Source organism: Mesoplodon mirus, assembly GCF_964341445.2.
Source record: "Mesoplodon mirus genome assembly, chromosome: 6".
NCBI classification, from domain to species: domain Eukaryota; kingdom Metazoa; phylum Chordata; class Mammalia; order Artiodactyla; family Ziphiidae; genus Mesoplodon; species Mesoplodon mirus.
The window spans coordinates 41,111,885-41,133,612 of NC_138982.1; the positions used below are offsets into that span (position 1 = coordinate 41,111,885).

The following is a 21,728-nucleotide window of genomic DNA, read 5'->3' on the forward strand; positions in this document are numbered from 1 at the left end:
TTTTGAGCTTACATAAATCAAATACGGGCCGTGAAGATGTAAGAGAGCATATGTAGAGGTTTCTTTTTGTCCTTGAAATTTTTAAGAGCTCTGACTTCCTTTCATACATTCCAGACCCATGCATGCTTTTGTCCCTGGGGGTTGGGGAGTAGGGAGTGGAAGCTGTTGCTTGAAACAACACTTGGAACAGGAATTGTTTGATAAGGCCAATGGTTAGAATATTTACAGCTTCTTGTTTTGAATTCCTGTGATAACATCAGCTCCCAAAGATGATCTAGCAATTTGTGGGAAGTCTAGGAGCAGTCAAAATTGGGCCTTCAAGTAAGACTTTCTAGATGTGTTACAGGAGGTTAGAAAGAACCTAAGGAATGTGAACACGTGAGGGAGGTCAGAGTTGGCCCCATAGTGTAGTAAGTGGGGGTCTCATTACTTTTCAACTGGCATGATCATAGGGCTGAAGTTATGTCAGTGCTATGCCTTCTTAGGGTTTAAAAATTTTTGTTTCTTATTAGTAGCTTGTTTATGAGTCAGTCTCTTATTGACTGCGTTATCGAACTGTGCATGAGAAACCAGTATCATTATTTCTGATATTCAAATGCATGGAAAGAATCAATGTTGGAAAAATCAGAGCAATTCCTTCCTTTAAGTCATGCAGTGTATCAGTGACAGAGTCAGGACATGCATAATATATCCCAGCACTCAAGCACTCAGCTTCCTGAACTGGGTACTCTTTGTTTTTGAGTGGTGACAATTACAATGGAAATGAAGATAATCACTGCTCATGTTTGCATCATGCTTGGAAATTTGTGAAGGACATCCATACACACGTCCTCACTTCCTCATGAGAGCCCTATGAGAAGGAAAGCTGAGAGAATGTCCACTGTGACTCACGGGAGCTTTTTGTGGACCAAGGCCAACGTTCTTGCCAACATGTCACAGCTGTTCTCTGTTAAGCTTTGGAGAGTTCTTTGTAACCACAAAACTATATATTCTAATAAGTTTCCATTTCAAGGCCCTCATGATGCTGTTCTTCTGTATCTTTATCTTTTCTGTTATGTGGTACTTCTGAGCTAAAGAGATTGTAATTCAGTCATTTGGCCCCCTCTTTAATATATGGGCGCTTTTGGCCCTGTTGGGTGTCTGTGCTCATTGACCTATGACAGCATAGGAGGGGCTGGGTATGAGAATACTGTTTCTAGCCAACAGCTACACAGTGGCACAGCTGAATGTGGGATTACCCCCAAAGTTTTTCCATCTGAGATGGAATCTACATCCCACTCTTCTTCCTTGAGCCATCTGGGTAATAGTCCCAACTGTCCATTTCACATAAAAGAAATAACAGTTGTATGCTCTTCAATTATATTTGTCGAGTTCTTGGTTTATGTCTGGATTTAGTTTGTAAATAGTCTACTTGTGCTCAGTGTAAACACTGATGTACAGTGTGGATTCCATTCTTTGATCAGCTGAAGACTACATGATTTTCAGAATCTAAAATAATACATTGAAAGAGATGGTTTACAATTACACGTGGTTTTGTTGTTTTGGTTTCGATTTTGCCTTTCATGATATATTTACATGTCTTTCCCTTGAGCTGTAATAAGTTAGAGTAGCAACTTGTTTTTGAGTTTTCCCCTAAGTTGGTATATCTTCATGGACTTAGCCCCCTCTTGTTCTTACTCACTATGTGGCCAAGAGAAATTTCCACTTAAATCCCTGTTCTTAAAGTGTTGGATGGAATTTGTTGTTCTTTCCTATTGGGAATTATAAGCAAAATGTTGAACACTGTATCTTTCTCAGGAGTATTTCTTTATATTTTATAGACTTTGGACTTAAGGTACAAATCAACTTCAAGCTCCTGTGTGTGTATAGCTTTGTAACTTTGGGCAAGTTATTTAATGTCTCTAAGACTCACCATCATCATCTGGAAAAATGAGCATGATAATAAGTCTCAGTTTTCCTGTCTGTCAGAAGAGCAACTCCTAGAAGTATTATGACAATTAAATGAGCTAATTCATATAAAGTGCTTAGATATGCCTAACAAGTCATTAGCATGAAACATATGTTAGCTTTTCTGTTAAATCTAATGGATCACACTTTGGGAAATACTGATTCTATTCTTTTAGTAAGTTTTCAGATTTGTGGTATTGATTAGGTTTGGCTTGGCTATGGCAGAATTATCTTGCTATAACCAAACAATTGTGGATGACCAGTCAGGAAGTCTGGATATTGTCCCGGTCATTCCCTTTCTAGTTGCATGACTTTGGACAAATATTTTTACATCTTTAATATGAGATTTCTCTTATGGTGAAGAAAAGGAGCATACTTATACTTGGTGTCCTTACTTTTGTAAGATTATTGGGGAGACATTTCTTTGTATTGGTTGTATAAGTATTTTGTATATTGTAAAATACTATGTACATGTGGCTTCTTATTATCCCAGCTTTATCAGTGCCTATTTTGGGCTGGGCAGAATGTCAAAGGAACCTAGTACTCTACTGTTGTTGGTAAATGTACTCAAGCACAACCAAACTGTTACATCAGGGCTGTTGACCTTGAGTCAGCCTTTCCAAGGCCACCGTTGTCCCAATACTTATGGCACTGTGCCTAGGTTCTGTGGAAATTGCAGGGAAAACGTGAATCAGTAGGCTGTTTGACTTGGCTGCTAAATTTCGTTCACTGTTTCATATATTAGGACAGATGTATCTAGAATTGTTCTCGTTGCTACCAGCAACCAGGGTCATAGAATTGAAGGATACTGGATATACAAGAGAAATGGAAAATAACTTCCCGAAGTAATGCCTTCTGCAAGAATCCCAAGGCTAGGACTGCAGTGTTGGAGAAAGCGAAATAAGAAATGTAGCTCGAGGCTTGGGATTTCCTGCTTGCAACTCAAAACAATTGTGGATGTAGATGGGAGGATGTGGTCCAAGAGTTAGCTTTCCTGGGTGGAAGGAATAGTATCAGTATTAGATTGCCGTTTAGTGGGTTTTGCAATGTATGTAACCCCAAAGGTGCAGGGAATAGAATAGAGATCAATTTGCCAGATCAGCACATTCTCAATTTTGGTTAAACAGTATATCAGATTGTTAGCCATTGCTCTGTACAAATGTTTGTGAAATTCTCAGAATTATTCTAAGTTACTTTGGTTTATGCTACACGGCACCATTTTTCTTCTCGGAAGCAGAGGTGATAATAGGAAAAGGTTGTGAATTTTTCATCTTGTGAAAGGAAACCTAAATAACTTCAGTAGAATCTTTCAGTGAACAGTATAAACTTAGAGCATTTAATCTTCTATTTTCATGGAATTTTCATTAAAGATTCATATGGTGAGTTTTGCAAAACTTATATAAAAGCCACCAATTTTTCAATTATTTCTAATGTATCTACTGCTAATCCTGGTGACAATGATATTAAACCAAACCAAAACAAAAGGAAACAAACAGTCTTTGTACAGTCACTTATTTTGATCCCCACATCCTGTCACATTCTCACCAGTGCTGTCTGCTGATCCCCCTCCTGCCCTTCTGGATACCTTCCTTGATGGCTTCAGCTTCTGGTTTGTGGTTTCATCGCTGTACTTTCTTCTGTCAACTACCAGCCTCTGTGAATTCAGCCATCAGGAGGACATTGCTTTGAGAGTTTTCCTTTAAACTTCTCAATTTTTTTACTTGATTTTGCCCTTCCTAGCTATCTAGTATTTCAGAACTTACCTTGATGTCTGTTCCTCCTTTGTTTACCTTTCTGTCCAAACAAACCCCATGAGCAGCTTCTTTAACTATTCACTTATATAGGGACCTATGGGCATTTGCAATGCAGTAAGAATTGCAGTCACTCTCTTCCATAACTTTCCATCTTGTCAAGCTTTGCAAGGCTCAACCCCTGTTTGTGGAACACTGCAGACTAATGTCACACAGCCATGCCTTTGAGGTCTACCACTTACTGTCACTGTGTGCTCATAGCTAGGGTTTTAGTGTTGTTTAGCAGTTTTTTGCTGGTGTTGCTCAGTATTTTTTCTGTGAGTTGATGTTCAGAATCATTTATAGTCCCCAGATCTATAATCCTTCATTCTAGGAATAACTTTATCTCCCACATTACTAAGGCAAGCCTTGATAACAGACGGAATTTAGTGTGGTGTGTTGGGAAAGGAGAAGAGAGGGCACATGTATGAGACATTAAGAAAGTGAAATTAATAAGCATTTATATTGTTTTTGTCAATAGGAAGGGAAAGGTAAAAGAGGGAGATCAGAATTGACCCAGAGATTTGGAGCCTGGGGAACTGATGGATTGTGATTCCATGAACAAAAGCAAATATAAGAAAGAAAGTAGAATAGGGAGAGAGGAAGTGACTTTCCCTTGCCACTTTGTTCCTCTTTGTCCTTTTTAAAAATCTAATTATTTGTGCTTAATTACCTTACATAAAATAGAACAATTTATTGCTTCAAATAAATGAGCTGCCAAAATAAAACGGCACATACCAGAAAGACTAAAAAGATTTCAGGTCCTGGCTTCCAGAAAGAATAATCTTTTTAATAAATCAAGTTTAAGCTCTGTAATGTCAGACAACTAGAACAGCATTCTGTCTTTGGAAAAATGCCCTAAGTCCTTTGCCCTTCCTCTTATTTTTAAAAATAGCTATGTAAGTGAGATGCAGCTCTTAATGGGAATATTTTCTAGATTTTTATGTCTTTCTTAAGCACCAGCTATTTTGCTGAGCCAACTCTCTCCTCAGAGGGTTTTGCTTTTTAGCAAGTCAAAGATTGACAGAGTTGGTGCCAAGTGACACATGGCACGGGAGTTGTTTTAGTAGCAAGTTGCCCCTAATATCTACCTACATGGCCCTTGTGTATTATTTCAGCTGACACATTTCCTCTTTGATAGAAATATAGTCTGGCAATGACCTACTGGGAAATGTGGCTGCACATCCTCGATGACACATAAAGCTCAGGTCAGCTTCTCTCTTCCTTTTCTACTGTGTGTCTCTTTGTATCCCACCTTCCCCACTTCATAGAGAATGTCAAGACACAAGAAACAGATACTGAGTTTCCAGCATCCTTTTCCTCTAGTAATGTCAAATGCCTTTTTCCTCTACCAGTCTATATATTCTTAAAAACTTCATTCTTTTCACAATTATCCAAGTTATCTATTTGTTGGAGGTCTGGCTTCTGCTATATTTCCTTAAACTTTTATATATCGGCATTAAGAAAATTATCTAACATAAATATATATATAATAGTGCCAAATAGCCATTTACAGACATCAAGGTACATCTTTTTCTAAGTTGTCAGTGGTGCTGCACACTTGTTGTAATAGCACTCTGTTTCTTTTCTTGAACTGGGAAACAGCCTGGGAGAGCCTATAATATTATTTCATTCACTGTGAATTAGGGAGAAGCATGAGATTGAGAGTTTATATTCATTAAATTAAGTTACCATTAAATCAAGGTAACAAATGTGTCCACTTTGTTTTTCCACATGGCCAATGTGACTCTTAGAACCACTTGCATTAATCTGGATGCTTTACCTCAGACCACGAGGCATTCAGCAAACTTAAGCTTGATATTATCCCTTGGCAAACATTACATAGAAGATAAATTTGTCTCTTCAAATAGACTTAATATGAAAATCAACACACATAATTTTAGGATTACCTGCTTTTTGATTTATTTGTGGTTGATATTCCTCTTCATTTGTACAATAAGAAATTAGCTTCAGTATTTAATTCATTTATAGAACAAGCATCGTATAGTAAACATAACAATGTCTAAGACACAACCTGTCTTAGAGGTTTATAGTTCTGGGAGGGGGTACACAGACACATAACTCAGTATTAAAAATAGTACATGAAAAGGACTATGAACGTACTCATCAGTGATGTATAACTCTGGGTGAGTCAAGGAAAACTTCTCTGGGAAGTTGACATTGAAGTTATGCCTTCCAAATGAGTGAGAGGCCCTCACAGAGAGGAAACAGGATCCAAATAAGAGGAGTATCCTGTATAAAGCCTTGGAGGTGTCTAAGTGCTCAATGAGGAATTCTACTAGGTATACAGTCCATTTTCTAAGGTAATAGTTGGTAAAGATTTTTCAAATCTCTCATCTGCACAGTGAGAAGTGCTAAATTAGATCTTTAAAATGTTTGCCTTTTTGCCAGATTAATATTTTGTTTTCACTAAGCATTTAACTCAACATATTTAGTGCCTATGATCTGGAAGACCCCAGAAAGAAAGGGAAATGAAAAGGAAACAAATACTATCCTCTAAAGAAATAACCAATTATTTGAGGACACAGCCATGTTTATTTAGGTAAGAAACATGTGTGACCTGATGCATAATGAGAAATGAAAAGATGCTGTGGGAGCAGAAAGGAGGGAGCAGTTGTGAAGACTTACCCACCAGGTCTTCGATGATCTACCTACAGAGAGACTCACTGACTTCACATTCCTTTCACTTTATGGTACAGACACCAGACCACAAGTCCTTTACCTCATCAACCACTGAGACTGTGCCAGGCCCAGAAAGCTTTCCCCACAAAGGCCTCCATTCATCATTTCTTCGCTCTGTGACTGAAATGTGATGTGGAAGCAAGCAATACTAGAGCTAAATATGGGATAGAAAACCCAAATTGCACTAGGGTGGTAGCCTTGTGGTTTCCAAGTCTTTTTTAACAGACCTCACAAATTGGACACCCATCTTGCCCTGCCCAGATTGTTATGACTCCATGGGGCTGGGAAGCCCCAGCATGACAACCAAACACTTGTCTCCCAGTTTCTGACATATTTCCCTGCAAATGTCTCAAAGGCCTCCCTGGCTTATTCCTATAAAAGGTACCTCCATGCACTGACAAGATACACAAAGAGGGGAGGTAGAGGATGGGATATAAGGCAAGCATTTGTGACTACTCTCTAGAGTCAGTAGAGAGCATCCACCCAGTCCTGCCTCTGGTTAGGAGGGCAGGGGGAGAAGATCACAGGGAAGGAGAGATTAAGCAGTTCTTGATAATCTGGCCTCAGGACATGGGGGGCCCATCCTGCATTGTTTTTCTTTCATATGACTACTTTGGGATTTTTAATTAACTTCAACCCCTGATTCACTCCGTTGGAAATTTCCCTGGTCATTGTCTGTGGATGGTGCGGGCAGGGGTCCTAAGAGATAAAGGACTAGAGCGTGTGGTGTGATTGTGGAACCCCCAGCATCTGCCTGAGGACACCAGGGGCTGCTGGGAAGACTTCTAACAAAACTAGATCTAGTTCTTATTCCCTCTGGCTCTCATACACTCTGGGTGATCAGGATGGTGTATGTGCAGGGGAGCTGGAGGGTGGTTAGAGGTGGGTCAAATATTGCATGTTCCATGGGTGAAAGGAAGTCCATTCCTGAATATCCCCAAGTATTACAGGGACTGTTTCCTTGGCAGTCATATATGTAAATATGTTATGCAAAATTTTTCATTTTAATAAAAATGAATCTCATTAATTTAAAAAAAAATTAGTTTCTTTTTTTTTTAAGTGAGAAGAGATCCAAACACAAGGATCTTTCTTTAGATCAGTCCTTGACATTCTCACAAGCCCATAGCTGTTAGTCAGGGGAGAAAAAACAATTTTCCTTTACCCTTCCTCTGATCTGGTCTCTTAGGTTGTGTTAATGTTCACCCCAATATTGCAGTTATCAAGTATAAGCCAAGAGAAGGGTATGATATTAGACACAATTTTTATCCTTCTATCCCCAAGTCTGACTCATTTTGCTGACAGTCCAGCCACAAGAGAGACCCACATGTTTTCTTTACCATCAGCAGTGTAGAAAGAAGCACAAATTTAGTTTTCAGATCAACAAAGAAACATGGAAGTTTTGAGCTTAATGAATGATCTGCCTTCTCTCCCTTCCACCCAAGACATCTCAGAAGCTTCTAATGTAGTCCAATACAGTTCTGTCACTCAGTATTGCCAAGGGATTTTACCCCACGGCATGATTATACAGATGCAATATTAGGTATATTAATATTCTGAGGAAATAACGTTTTAATGATTCCAAAAATGTTTAAAGGGGGTATTCATTTTAAGGACCTAAGAAAGAACTCCTTTAAAAAAGGCTTTAACTTTTATGTTTATCAACAACTGAGACTTTAGATCTATTGAAATGAAGATTGTTTCCATGTGTTCCAGATGGAATTTTTTATTTGGTCTCTGTTAAACTTACCTTGACTAAAGTCAAGTTGAAAATCTAGCATGTAATTTTTTTTTTCCTTCTTCTTTGCAGCACGCAGGCCCCTCACTGTTGTTGCCTCTCCCGTTGTGGAGCACAGGCTCCAGACGCGCAGGCTCAGCAGCCATGGCCCACGGGCCCAGCTGCTCTGCGGCATCCCCCCGGACCGGGGCACGAACTCGTGTCCCCTGCATCGTCAGGTGGACTCTCAACCACTGCGCCACCAGGGAAGCCCCCTCTAGCATGTAATTTTGATAAGAAAAACTTTAATAGTGTAATTCATGTGTTGAGGAGTCAGAAGGCAATCACTTCAATAATTTATTAAAAACTTGGGCCAATGCCTTTATTTCTAATATTTATTTGTCAATGAAATATAATAAGGCATCCTTCTGATTAGTTATCTGGGACACTGTAGAGTAGTCAACTCTCCCTTTAATTTACAGTAATCCAGACAAGTTTTGTCTTTCTCTTCTTCTTCCCACTCATGTTCTACCCAAGAATACTCATCAGAAACCAAACTAACAAAACCCCACAAGAATTAGGAGCATTATGGAATTTTATAGATATGAATTTGGAATTACTAATCAATTCTTCAGCAAATATTGAGTTCCTGAGGTGCACTAAGATCTTTAATTTATATTGTAGAGCAGTGTAGATTGATAAGACATTGACCTTTTCCTAAAGAAACTTAAAGCAGGTGATACAGATGTTGAAAGAGTAGTGATAGAATTTGAAAAATACTTTTATAGAGAGGTACATGCAGAGTGTTGTGGAATATGCATAGAAAGGAATTTGTTCTACCTGGTGGCATTTGTCAGGCTTCAACCTTATAAGAGGAGGTGACCTTAACTGGGTCTGGGTAGATGGGTAAGAGTTTGCAGAGTTCAAGTTAGAGTCAATAGCATGGATAATCACATAAGGGTTGCAAATTTACTTACTACTCACATGTGCAAATAAGTTAAAGCTTATGTTCCACAACAGATGTAACCTTTCTCATAAGCTTCTATCCTACTGAGTAGTGAGTGGGCCAGGGGCTGGGCTATGGAGAGGGACTTTAACTTGCCAGTTAATGACATCTCATCCCCTTATGGTCTTGTCTGTTTTATTTTTAATTTTTTTAAATAAATTTATTTATTTTTGGCCATGTTGGGTCTTCGTTGCTGTGCGTGGGCTTTCTCTAGTTGTGTCGAGTGGGGGCTACTCTTCGTTGTGGTGTGTGGGCTTCTCATTGTGGTGGCTTCTCTTGTTGTGGAGCACAGGCTCTAGGTGCACGAGCTTCAGTAGTTGTGGCTTGTGGGCTCCAGAGAGCAGGCTCAGTAATTGTGGCACATGGGCTTAGTTGCTCCGCAGCATGTGGGATCTTCCCAGACCAGGGCTCGAACCCATGTCCCCTGCACTGGCAGGCAGACTCTTAACCACTGCACCACCAGGGAAGTCCATCTTGTCTGGTTTTTTTTTTTTTTTTTTTTTTTTTTTTTGCAGTACGCAGGCCTCTCACCGCTGTGGCCTCTCCCGTTGTGGAGCACAGGCTCCGGACGCCCAGGCTCAGCGGCCATGGCTCACGGCCCAGCCACTCCATGGCATGTGGGATCCTCCCAGACCGGGGCACGAACCCATGTCCCCTGCATCGGCAGGTGGACTCTCAACCACTGAGCCACCAGGGAAGCCCTCTTGTCTGTTTTAAATAACTCAATCTTTTTGGGAAAATGCTCAGTCTTTCAGATTTTCTGTTTCTTCCCCATGCTCCTTTGCAACATAATAGAAATTGTTTCTAAGTATTCAAAAGGGTTTAATGTAACTTCTTGGTATCAGGAGAGAAGATTTCCCCAGATCCTCATGGAGTCCTTTGGCTCTGGCCCCTGGACTGACATTCACTGAGGTACAGTTGGTCCCACTTGACATTTTGGGCAGAAGAGTTCAGATTTATGATTTCCTTAGTCCTAACCATTTATGAAACTGAAATCTTTACACACTGCACTCTCATTGCATCATGACCTCAGGGCTCTGCACAACCATGATTGTATCAATTCTAAAGTTTCTCCTGTGCAAGCTGGAGGATTGGATCCACTTTAGGCTGTATACAGGCTGAGGAAACCAGGAAGGCCGCTGCTGGTTGGGAGGTAGAAGGAAGAGCTGGGCATCTGGGGGCCAGCAGTACCTCTAGGTGACACCCAGGGAAGCCGACACCTCATGCTATGGTACTTAGGTTCTTTCATAAAAGTCTGATTCTTTCTCCAGGGGTTCCTCTCTGCACTGTCCATCCTCTTTTCTCATCCAGGAAGAGACTATCCAGTGACACTAATTAGAAGACTTGGTGAAGAATAAGAGGAGATAATGGGGTCAAGATATACTAGGAAGATTAGAGTCATACGGATTTAGTTTGAATTTGGTGGATGAGTAGTTGAAGATGACATCAACATTTGTTGCTTGGGTGATGATGTAGTTAGTGATGCCATCAGTCAAAATAAACAGTATAATGAGTTTGGAAGTAAATTTAGTGAGGCTATTTTTGGTAATTTTCTTAGTCCCTTTGGGATGCTATAACAGAATACCATAGATTGAGTGGCCTATGAAACAACAAAAATTTATTTATCAAAAAAGATTTATTTCTCACAGTTCTGGAGGCTGTCAGGTCCAACATCAAGGCACTGGCAGATCCTGAATTTGGTTCTTCGATGTTTGTCTTCTTGCCTCACACGGTAGAAGGAGCAAGGTTGCTCTCTGGGGTCTCTTTTCAAAGGGCACTCATCCCATTCATGAGGGCTCCATCCTCATGACCTAATTACTTCCCAAAGTTCCCACCTCCAAAGACCATAATATTGGGGATTGAGTTTCAACATATGAATCTTGGGAGGGAACACAAACATGCAGTCTTCTGCATTAATAGAGAAGGAACTTTATTGAAGTCTTTTTAATACGCTTTGCTATACTCAATAGACTATTCTCATCTCTCTTTGCCTGTCCAGGGAAAATGTAAAAATCAAACCATTACATGTTATTAATTTCGTAAACTTACTGGGAACATATAGAAGTGTGGATTTTTAAATTTGAGATCTAAGCAAGGTAAGGACAAAGTTTTCAACAAAGTGAAAATACGCCACATTTTTACAATCCATGTTTTTGGAGGGGGACGTTCACAAACATACTAAATATGTCATTAATTCAAAAGTCAGTTCTATATGTAAACATTAGTATTTTCTCCCTCTGGATTTTCTAATCTGTTTCAAATAAAGGGTTAAAAGTAATTGTTACTGAACAATGAACAGGTAAATAGGTAGTCAGCTCCAATAAGAGTAACAATTCTGAAGAGGCATTCATTTACAAGAAACGTGTTTAATCTATTAGATTGTGCAGAGCTACACATGATTAGATAATCTGTGCAGGCACTTGTCTAGCAATTGGGAAATCAATCACTTTCCTGCTATGGCAACACTTCTGTTCTCCATTTAAAAGCTTATATATTTAACCGCATATATCCAAAGACCTGTAGCATCTCAGGGGGTTAGCAAGCTTTAAGTATGTCTACATCTACAAATATAGGTATGTCAACATTTTGGCCCTCTTGGTTATACTAAAACCCCCAGTAAAAACAGCAGACATCACAAATGGTTGCATCATTAGACAATGCTGTGCAGCAGAAGGGTCACTAAGTTCTAGCTCCTTTTCCTCCCCCCATTTACTATGACCCTGAAAAAGCCACGATTCTTTTCTGAGCCTCATTTGTTATATCTGTGAAATGAGAGAGTGTCACCAGGAGCAACATAAGAATGATTCATATCTAAGTTCTTTAAGCCCTAAACAAAGTTCTTTAATCCAAGCCTGCATGTGCTCTCTAATTCAGGATTTGGGTTGAACATAATTCTAATTTTTTTCTCCAAAATCTCTATAGTGTTTTTTTTAATCTGAATAAAAAACTGTGAGATAGATATTAAGTCTGCTCAAAAAGTTCAGTTGAGAAAAGATTGGAGATGGGGTCTGTTTGACTCCAAACTTGTGTGTTTCGTGTTATTTCATATTGTCTCATTAAAGGAAAAATAAAGAAATGGAATAAAGGCAGTTCATAGAGTTGGCATATTTTTATATATTATTTTTTTTAACATTTAATATGATTTTACAACTGCAAGGCCTTTGGCTAGAATAACAGCTTTACTTTTAGCATCCATAATTATTCATTTATTCAATTGGTGTTTGGCTTTTAAAGAGTCTTCACAGTTGAGTTTCCTTCCTTTTCAAATATGCTTTTAGGACTTGTAAGTAAATAACATGACCTAAGACTAAAGGTACATCTTCTGGCCAAGAGATGGAGAAAATTAAGACAACTTTCTGAATAATTTAGGCACAAAATAATGTTATTTATGTTTTAGATGAAAAATGCTGTTTAAACGCTGTTTTAAGTCGTGGCAAAGGTTGGTTTAAAAAAAATCCTCTGTCATCCACATTCAAAGGGTTAGTAGAGAAGTCTTATTTATGAAATCTTCCCATCCTGAAGCTTGTTAGCTGCAAAAACATTGAGGATGTTTTACTGCAGGATCAAGGAACTGAATAGTGAGGAATGATTCAGGAATTCTAGCTACACACACAGTAGACACAGTATACACAATCAGCTCATTTGAGTCCTAAGCTTCTCATGAATTGATTCAAATCCTGACTCTGCCCTTTAATAGCTGTTTGGCTCGAGCTAAGTCACTGAGGAATCACACTACTCCTCAAATCATCTTCTCACTAACAACTCAATTTGCTTTGACAAATATCTTTTGCCTTTGAGGTAATATTTTTTCAAAATAATGGGCATGGATCACGTTAAAAGGCTTTTAACATATCAATTGTTACTATAATGAAAACATCCAAATTCCCATTTTTAAATTCCAACCAAGTTTGTGGTTATTGTTTATTTGTTCATTTTTAAACAAGCTAATTATTTTGTCTGAACACAAATACAAGCCCAGTGGGAGCCACAAGGCAGGATTCTCTTGTATGGAGCCCAGGGTTGCTCTTGAGTGCAATTGGCAAAGGGGAAAAAATGTTTGATGTTAATCCGAAATGTTCCTGAAAGGCTGTACATGATTTGAGGATGGATTTGGTCTCTATGGGTGCCTAGGTAATTTTTATACACAGTTGATTTTAGAAAGAACTTTTATTTAGAGCTGCTTTTATGCCAGTGATAGGGCAGGCCACACCACAATTACACATTTTTAGAAGGGAGGATCCTTTGATGACAGATGTAATTTCTACCCCCTCATTTTTCCCCAGTTAAAAGATTAACATTTAAAAACCCTTTGAAAATGGTTTGGTCCTTTTTGCACATGTTAATTTTTTTGAGTCTTGAGGATATTTATGCAGGCTGTAGTTTTTATTGGAAAAGAACACACCAGGGAGTTAATCCCTTTTCCTTATCCAAAATAGAAAGGGTGTGGGCTTTCTTCCTTTGATGTAGATGCATGAGGCATACCTCCTCCCTGACACTTCTGATGACTTTAGTGTTTCATGCTGTTCAGACTTGGCCATGAGCATCTCATCTCTTCTCCCTGTCTTTCCCTTAAAATATGTAAAATGTTTTGCATTTCTCAGGCCAAATGTGATCTTGGATAAATTATACTGAAGAAGGAGGACTGCAAAATATTTTCATAAGTGGGTTTTCAAGACTTCAGAAAATAAATTTTGTCTTAAGAGAAAGTGCTAGACACCCTTATTAGCTGCTCAGTTTTGATGACCTTGAGTGGATGCAGGTAAGTTCCGTGATTCTCTGCATTGTGAAATTCTAGTTATATATACATATTCACCCACTTAAACTTGGAGTATTATGTTCTTTAATCAAAACATGATTACAATAAAATTTCAATTGTTGTCAAAAAATGTGCGTGTGTATAGTCTCTTCCTGTAAGTAATTCTCCATTTTCCCTTATTATAGACATTAGGATTTGTAGTTAATCCTTTCTGAGCATTTCCTCTATGCAAAGCACTCTGCTGAGTACATGCCTTAATATACTCATTCATTCCTCATAAGAATCTTGAGGTAGACATTTTTCTACAAGGAAATCAAGACTGCCTTCTGCACATTCATACAATTAGAAGAAGACAAATTCAGGACTGACATCTGAGGTTCATCTCACAACAAGGCCAGTGTTTTAGCCATTAATTTGTTTAGCCTCTTCAGCTGAGTGCCTTGAGTCTCATGTCTCAGAGTGCCTCACAAATTCAGAACATTTTTTAACTCCATGAATTGTAATTTTGTTAGAATGAATGGCTGGGTATTTTCATGTTCTTCCTACCGCTCCAGTCCTATCACTGACTTTTTGAATCCCTTCAGTTTTTCTGCATTTCATATTGTAACTTAGTTTTTGTTCTAAGGTAGAGTTGGTTTAAAGTAAATTGATCACTTTAAAATTTTGAGGAAAATAATGCAATGAAAAATGATAATACCTAGGGTAGGCATAGACACAGTGCTGGCAGATGTATCACTGTGCTTCTCCTCCAGACTAGAATGATAGGCTTAGAAAGTGTTTCTTGTGTTCTTAGGCCTGAAGAAGAGAAGACGGTCAAACTGGATGGTAGTTCACTTTAGGAATCAGACACATTTCCCTGAAAAAGCTTGAAGGCCATTTTCCCTTTTCAAATCACTCTTTTTCTTTCCACTTATATTCAGTTTCAGTTTTGTAAACATATGCATACAACTCAATGTAGGAAGCCCTTCTATTTGGGGTCAGTGGTAACATGAAGCTATATTTTTATATATTAATTATATACCAAAGTAAAAAAAATAAATAAATCAGATAAGAAAGCATAAAAACTTTTATTTAAATGTATAATACTTATCATAAGCTAGTCCTTGATAATTTATATAGCCCTGTGAAAAAGATATATATGCTTTTCCTATTATGTAGGAAACTCAGACACTGAGGCACAGAAGTGCCGTTTGTTTGCTTGGTGTCACTGTAAGTATTAGATAGTTTAACTGGGTGTGAATGTCAGCCAGAGCTGTTCACATGAGCATGGTAATCTAAACCTTGCACTTCTTTTGAAATAAATTATTGTCTGTTTAGGAATGAAACATCAGAATGTTTCTTTTTCTTTAATTAAGAGGTTCTAGAAGGTGTCTGTGAATCTAGCAGATTGGAAGGCCATTATTTTAATTTTGTTCTCCCTAACTTCATCACAGACATTGCCTGGATTAGTGGGTTTTTAAATGATTTTTCCCTCAACTTTTACCCCCACCTATAGTGGAGGTTATAAAAATTGCTCAAATTTCATTCTCTTCCAGGTTTGTCATCAAGATCATCTGGAGACAATGAGATAAACACTAAAACTCTTAACGCAACACCCAAGGTCCTTCACATAATGTAACCTTGCTTTCTTTTCAGCCTCATTGCCCACTATTTATGCCTACAGCTTCTTGAATTCATCATGCTTAGTTACATATCTGTGTTTTTTAAATTAATTTTTATTGGAGTATAGTTGATTTACGATGTTGTGTTAGTTTCTGCTGTACAGCAAAGTGAATCAGTTATACATATACATACATCCACTCTTTTTCAGTTTCTTTCCCCATATAAGTCATTACAGAGTATCGACTAGAGTTCTCTGTGCTACACAGTAGGTTCTTATTCGCTATCTATTTCATATATAGTAGTGGGTATATGTCCATCCCAATCTCCCAATTTATCCACCCCCCATATCTGTGGTTTTATCCATACTCTTCTTTTTGCCTTTCAAGCCTTAATTCCACCCCCTGAACTGATTTTCAAGACTGTATAGCCAATTACCTAACTAGTCCATGCCTGTAGGTTCTCTATTTGTTTTTTCTGCCTTTACTATAATGTATAACCTGCCTTTCTCTACTATATAATAACAGTGAAGTTATTTATTGAATTGTTTTTTAATCTGAACACTGTCCTAGTCACTTTTCATACACTATGTAAATGGCCTATCATAAGTATCTGACATTGCTATTAACACTCTCCCTCCCCACTACAGATGAGAAAACTAGGCACACAGTTAGTAAATGACAGACAGCATTTTAAATTCAGATCAATCTGCTTTAAATCCCAGACTTTTGACCAGTAAACATACTACCTCAAGTCTATGAATTAAGAAAGAGGAAGTTCAATGTCTTATTTATTTCTGTATACCAGTTCCAAGCCCTGTGCATGGTGTTGGTGGATACTCAGTTAAGGTGGAAAGAGAGATGCACACTTGGCAGTGTCTTTCTATGTCTTTGGGATGTTAGTGGGCTGTCAATCCCAGGAAAACTTGTTGTTAAGGAAATAAAATGTTATGAGCTGTGGGCATATATCTAAAGGGATGCTTTCCAGATCATATCCTAATAAAAATAAATTTTAAATTTATTTATTGCTCACTTGTGCTTACATGTATTAACTTGATTCTTACAATTATCCTTTATGGTAGGTGCTGTTATGTCCCCACGTTACAAACTGGGCTGCTGAGGTACAGCGTGGTTAAGTTGATGTCCATGGTCACATAGCTAGTGAGTGACTGAGCTCAGACTGGAGCATGGTGGGCATTTGGGCTCCAGAGCCCACACCTCCAACCACTGTTCATATGGCCTCCACGCAAACAGTCCTCTCACCATCCTGTACCTTCTAATGGAGAGTCCAAGGGAGCTGTTTGACCATTCTTGCATCCTTTGACTAAGAATATGCAGGCATACACACTGCTTTCTTTGCTGCTTCCCTGAAAGTGCAAAGTCTTTGTTTGCAGGAAGTAAATGATAATCTTATAAAGAATAAATAAAAAACAAACAAAGGACAAGTCTAGATGTACAGTCAGAGCCTAGGGAACTGAGCCTGTTTTATCTTCTCTATGAAATTGAGTGAGGGTGGTAATACTTGACATTGCTACCTCTAACCCTTTCCAGTCTGTGGACATGTATGCCAATTGGTCTTTGTATAATATATGCTCTCTGTCTCGTGGGGCTCTTACTGCTTGTCCTTCTCCTTTGCTAAATTATAAAGCTCCTTGTACATAATTTCCTCTAATCACTTACCTTTAGCAGGTGGTAATAAACTATGGTTGAACTATATAGTAGTAGAAGATGAAACAACAGCAGGTCCCATTTATTGAGATCCTATTAAATGCCAAATGAGTGACACATATTTTCTTGTTTAATAGTAGTAATCATATTAGTTTCAATCAAATTCATCATAAGTGGAAGCAAAACTGCTAAAATAAACAGTTTCATATCCATGACTACTGAATTCTTCCATCTTTCAACAACTGTTTATCAAAGGTTACCAAGTATTGGGCCCTATTCTGAGCAATGAAGACACAATGATAATTTAAGAATAAAACAAACAACCTTTGTTCTCTGGACTTACGAAGTTTACAGTTTAGGGATTTTGAAGACTGACCAAGTTCCTCTCCCCCTTAGGTATTTTTCCACCCTACCTATCTCCAAATTCTAGTTCTACTTTATTGTCTCTTGAGGAAGGGGATGGAGAGGGTTCAGAGTAGCTCCTGTACCTCCATTTTAGTTTGAGCTGTGTTGGAAGCAGGTGGAAGGGCCCTCTGTAGATTTGCCTTGGGCCAACAGGAGCATTGTGAACCATCTGAAAATTGCTATATTTAATGACATTTCCCTTTTCCTCATCTCATATTCCCATCAGCTGCAATCAGTCCTCTCTGGGAGGCTCTGATTAAACTTGGAATTTGAATGACAAAGAGAGGGTAAATTCCGGTCATGTCATGATCAGAACTTTGATAGTAAGTGAATAATGACTAGTTTTCACAACCTTGTTCCCATGTTTCTCTTCCTAAATCTGTATGTAAAGGTCATTTCCTCTGCTTATTGTTAAAATTAATTCAATTAATGTAATAACGAATGTTTATGCAGCCTTTATTATTTCAAAACCCTTTATTATTCATTGTATCTTTGGATTCTCACCCAAACTCTGTGAGGTGGATATTTATCATCCCCCTTTTATGTGATGACGTAATTAAAGAGGTGATGATGATTCCTAAGTTTACTACTAATAAGGAGAATTCCATGTGTTTGTACTAGACAATATTACCATTACTCAGAATAGATATCAAGACCATTCTGTTTGCTGATGTGTGTGTGTATTTGAGTGAGAGACAGAAAAGAGATTAGCGAAAAGGGGAGAAGGAGACCTAGCATGGGAGAGAAAAAATGCAGTTTCAACTGATTTTCCAGATCTGAATCCAGACCTCAGATCCCTTTAACGGCATAAAGGTTTTTGGTTTGTCTGGACAGGGAAGGAGCGAAGGAGAACATTGAAAAGGAGCCAGTTGCTACAGATGACTAGGCAGAGAAAATGTTCAGTGTTGCTAGGAGACCAGTTCTGCCATCAGGCTCAGGAATGAGAACACGTCGGATGGAGGGCACTGGGCTGGAATTCATGTTTGACACAAACCATTGAATCACACATGCCAGTGGGGCTGAGTCAGAATCAACCAGAGCTAAAAACCCTCTAAAATGTATTAGAGGGAACTAAGAGGATGCATGAGAAAGTGAGAGAAAAAGACATGAAACAAATAGTTAAAAATCAAGAGTGTTGGGTACAGAGACAATAGGCTTGTGTTTACATGTGCACACATCCCCTCTCTCTTTATCTTTCCCCTTGTGGCTGTAATGAGATGGGGTTGGTTCTATAATATTCATACAAGTACAGCTTTTGTAAACGTGGGAATTATATTGTGTTTTATAAAATTAGGGGGTCACTTTCTCTTTATAGAGAAAACTTTGCTGTGAGATTATAAATTTAGAATCCTAGTGTTCTAGGTTTAGATTCAGACTCAATGGGATAAATGAGATATTAAGTGGTTCAATGACACTTTACTAATGAATCAGTTGAAACTGTACAAGATTAAGTAATTTAGTTAGAGTCACATAGCTTTTTTATAAAGACTGAAAAGTAAAATCCAAGTGTCCTGATGTGTAGGTTAAGTATCCTGGTTTTTTTTGGTATGGGGATATTTTTTAATCTAATGACAAATCATTCACTGAATGATCTGCTTCAATAGCTGATCCTTACACAAAAAAAGCAAACTGCCCTCAAAAGCATTCTTTGTAAGTCCTCTTTATCATTTTAAAAATTCAGGCAAAGTCCTGATTCACCAAACAGTCTTATTTGTAGCTCATTTGAGGTATGGCTTTAGTTCAAAAGGAACAAAAGTCTTTGGCTGCACTTGGACTGTCTGTTTCCATTATCACAAACATCTCTTCCTTTAGCTCACGATTATGAAAGCATCCATACCCCACTGCACCACTGGCTTTGAAAAAAGAAATTCAGTTGCCATCAGCCAAGCCTTAGAAATTCTGGCTCTGTTGTTTGCACTTGTCCTACTTTTTGACCACACTGTAGATTCTGGACACACAGCTGTCATTTTCCTTCAGTCATGCCTACCAGAGTTGCAGTGGCAGCCACAGTTCCCAGGCCACATGACAGGGTGCCTTCTAGGCCTTAGTGGTTGATGATCTTTTTACTGTCTACATTCAAGCATGCCTGTAGCTGATTAGCTCAAACTTGCCTGGAAGTTGAAAGGAGGCAGATGGTTTGTGGTTCATTGTGAGGAATAAGGTCTTCTCAGAGCTGTTCAAACTGGAATGACACCCAAGTCATTGCAGCATTTCTTATCTGTAGCACTCAGGAGGTGGGGTGAGAGGTTAGCCTCAGTGACCTTTCAGATTTCCTTCTAGCTCTGCTGTGAGTCTGTAGGAGCAAGCCCGGGGTCAATGGCTGGATTCACTTTTAATCTTTTTCACATTCACACAAAAAATTGCACAGGTTGTAAGTCACAAACTGCACATCTATTTAACAAAGACTGTTTACCAACATCTGCAGTCCATTCAAAATTCCAAATTAGATACCTGTGTTTCATTAGTGCCAAATTCTGATAATCAACATTTTTACAGGGTTGATTACATGCTACTGTTTATATCATCTTTTTATATAATCATGTGATTTTGCTATTTGTAGTCATGTAAATGCAGTTTAAGAACAGTACAGGAAGGTAGTAACTATGACAAGAAGCTGTTACAATAGGAGTTTAAGAATAATACTTATTCTTAAGTGGTTTAAGAACAATATTTATTTTGCTGGAATAATATATGCTCATTGCAGGTAATTTGCAAAATACAGAGAAGCAAAGTACAAATAAGAAATCTAAATCTAAGTAATCAATACATAGCTTCATCCCCTAAGCCTAACCATTTGTAACACTTTAATGTATACCATTTCAGATATGCACACACTGCATATTCATGTATACTTAAACAAAATTTGAATCATATTGTGCGTGTTGTTCTGTAACTTTTATTAATTATAAAATATAAAATAGACCTCTTAAATTTTTAAATGGCTGTAATGTAACTTATATGAATATATTATAATCTATTTAACAAATACCTGCTTAGTTATTTGAGCTGTGTACAGTTTTACACTCTCATAAATATTGCATGATGCTCATTATTTAATTTAAATATTCATTTGTCATCATTTTTTAAAAATACATTCCTAAGAGTAGACTTGCTAGATCAAATAGTATGCATGCTTTAAGACATTTGATATATAATGCCTAATTGCCCTTGAGAAAGTTGGTATCACTTAATACTCTAAATATAAGAGGCTGAGTATCTGTTTCCTAGAACCACTGCCAGCTTTCTAAATTATACTTAAATAAAGGAAACTATGACTGTTTGATGGATAAAAAGTACATCTTGTTTTAATATGCATTGTTGATTAATAAATATAAAACATCTTTTAAAATGTTTATTGATCATTGCTTATGCCTTTTGTCCATTTTATTGAGGTATCGATTATTTTTCTTGTTGCTATATAGGATTTACTTTATGACTAATGATATTAATCCTGCACATATTTTTCTTAGTTCGTCATTGTTTCTTGAATTATCACCCAAACTTAGACGTGAGATCAGAAGATTTACCCAGCATTAATTTGAAATAAATCCTAAATACTAGAAAAATAAATCCCCTTTTTAATCACTCTCAGAGGACTCTCACATTTGCAACTTTTTCTTTTTGATTTCAACATGTGTGTGCCTAGAGAGACCCATGAATAGTACAAGAAGATAGTGAGTATGATCTTTTCTGGAACAGAAAGTAGTGAAATAGTCCAATAGTGCTTTTAAAAATCCTCATTGGAATAATTTGAATAGGAATTATCTTATTTTTAACTTTTCTAATCAAAAGTTTGGTTACTGTCTAAAACAAATCATGACAGCTAAAGCCAAGGTCATGGAACTTTGCTTAGTTCATCAATTTCAGTGCAAAGATGTCATCCTGGAACATGTTGGTATTTATTGAGGAAATTAGGTACATAGATTTGATGTATCTCTTGGAGGCTAGTGGGAAAAAAATGTTCCAGAATCCAGAATTGGAGCCAAGTTATCTTACTTTCTAAAATTTCTCTAATAAATTATTTTCCTTGATTTAATTTATTCTGCTTTTAAATCATTGAAAAAGATCCAGTGCAGTCTGTGTTTAATATGTTCTGCTCTGGTCAGCTTAAAGACCAACATTTTGGGCTTAACTAACAGAA

The 21,728-nt window shown here is 37.8% G+C and overlaps 1 protein-coding gene and 1 long non-coding RNA gene across 2 annotated transcripts in view; one reads left to right on the forward strand and one right to left on the reverse strand.

Annotated features, from left to right (window-relative positions):
• The window catches only part of LOC309806565, a 49,461-nt gene extending 39,641 nt beyond the window's left edge, over nucleotides 1–9,820 (reverse strand). Inside the window, exon 1 of the long non-coding RNA XR_014294403.1 lies at nucleotides 9,768–9,820. This is a non-coding gene — a long non-coding RNA (uncharacterized lncRNA). The remainder of the gene's footprint in view (nucleotides 1–9,767) is intronic.
• The window catches only part of P3H2 (prolyl 3-hydroxylase 2), a 157,480-nt gene that overhangs the window by 18,651 nt on the left and 117,101 nt on the right, over nucleotides 1–21,728 (forward strand). The window lies entirely within an intron of this gene.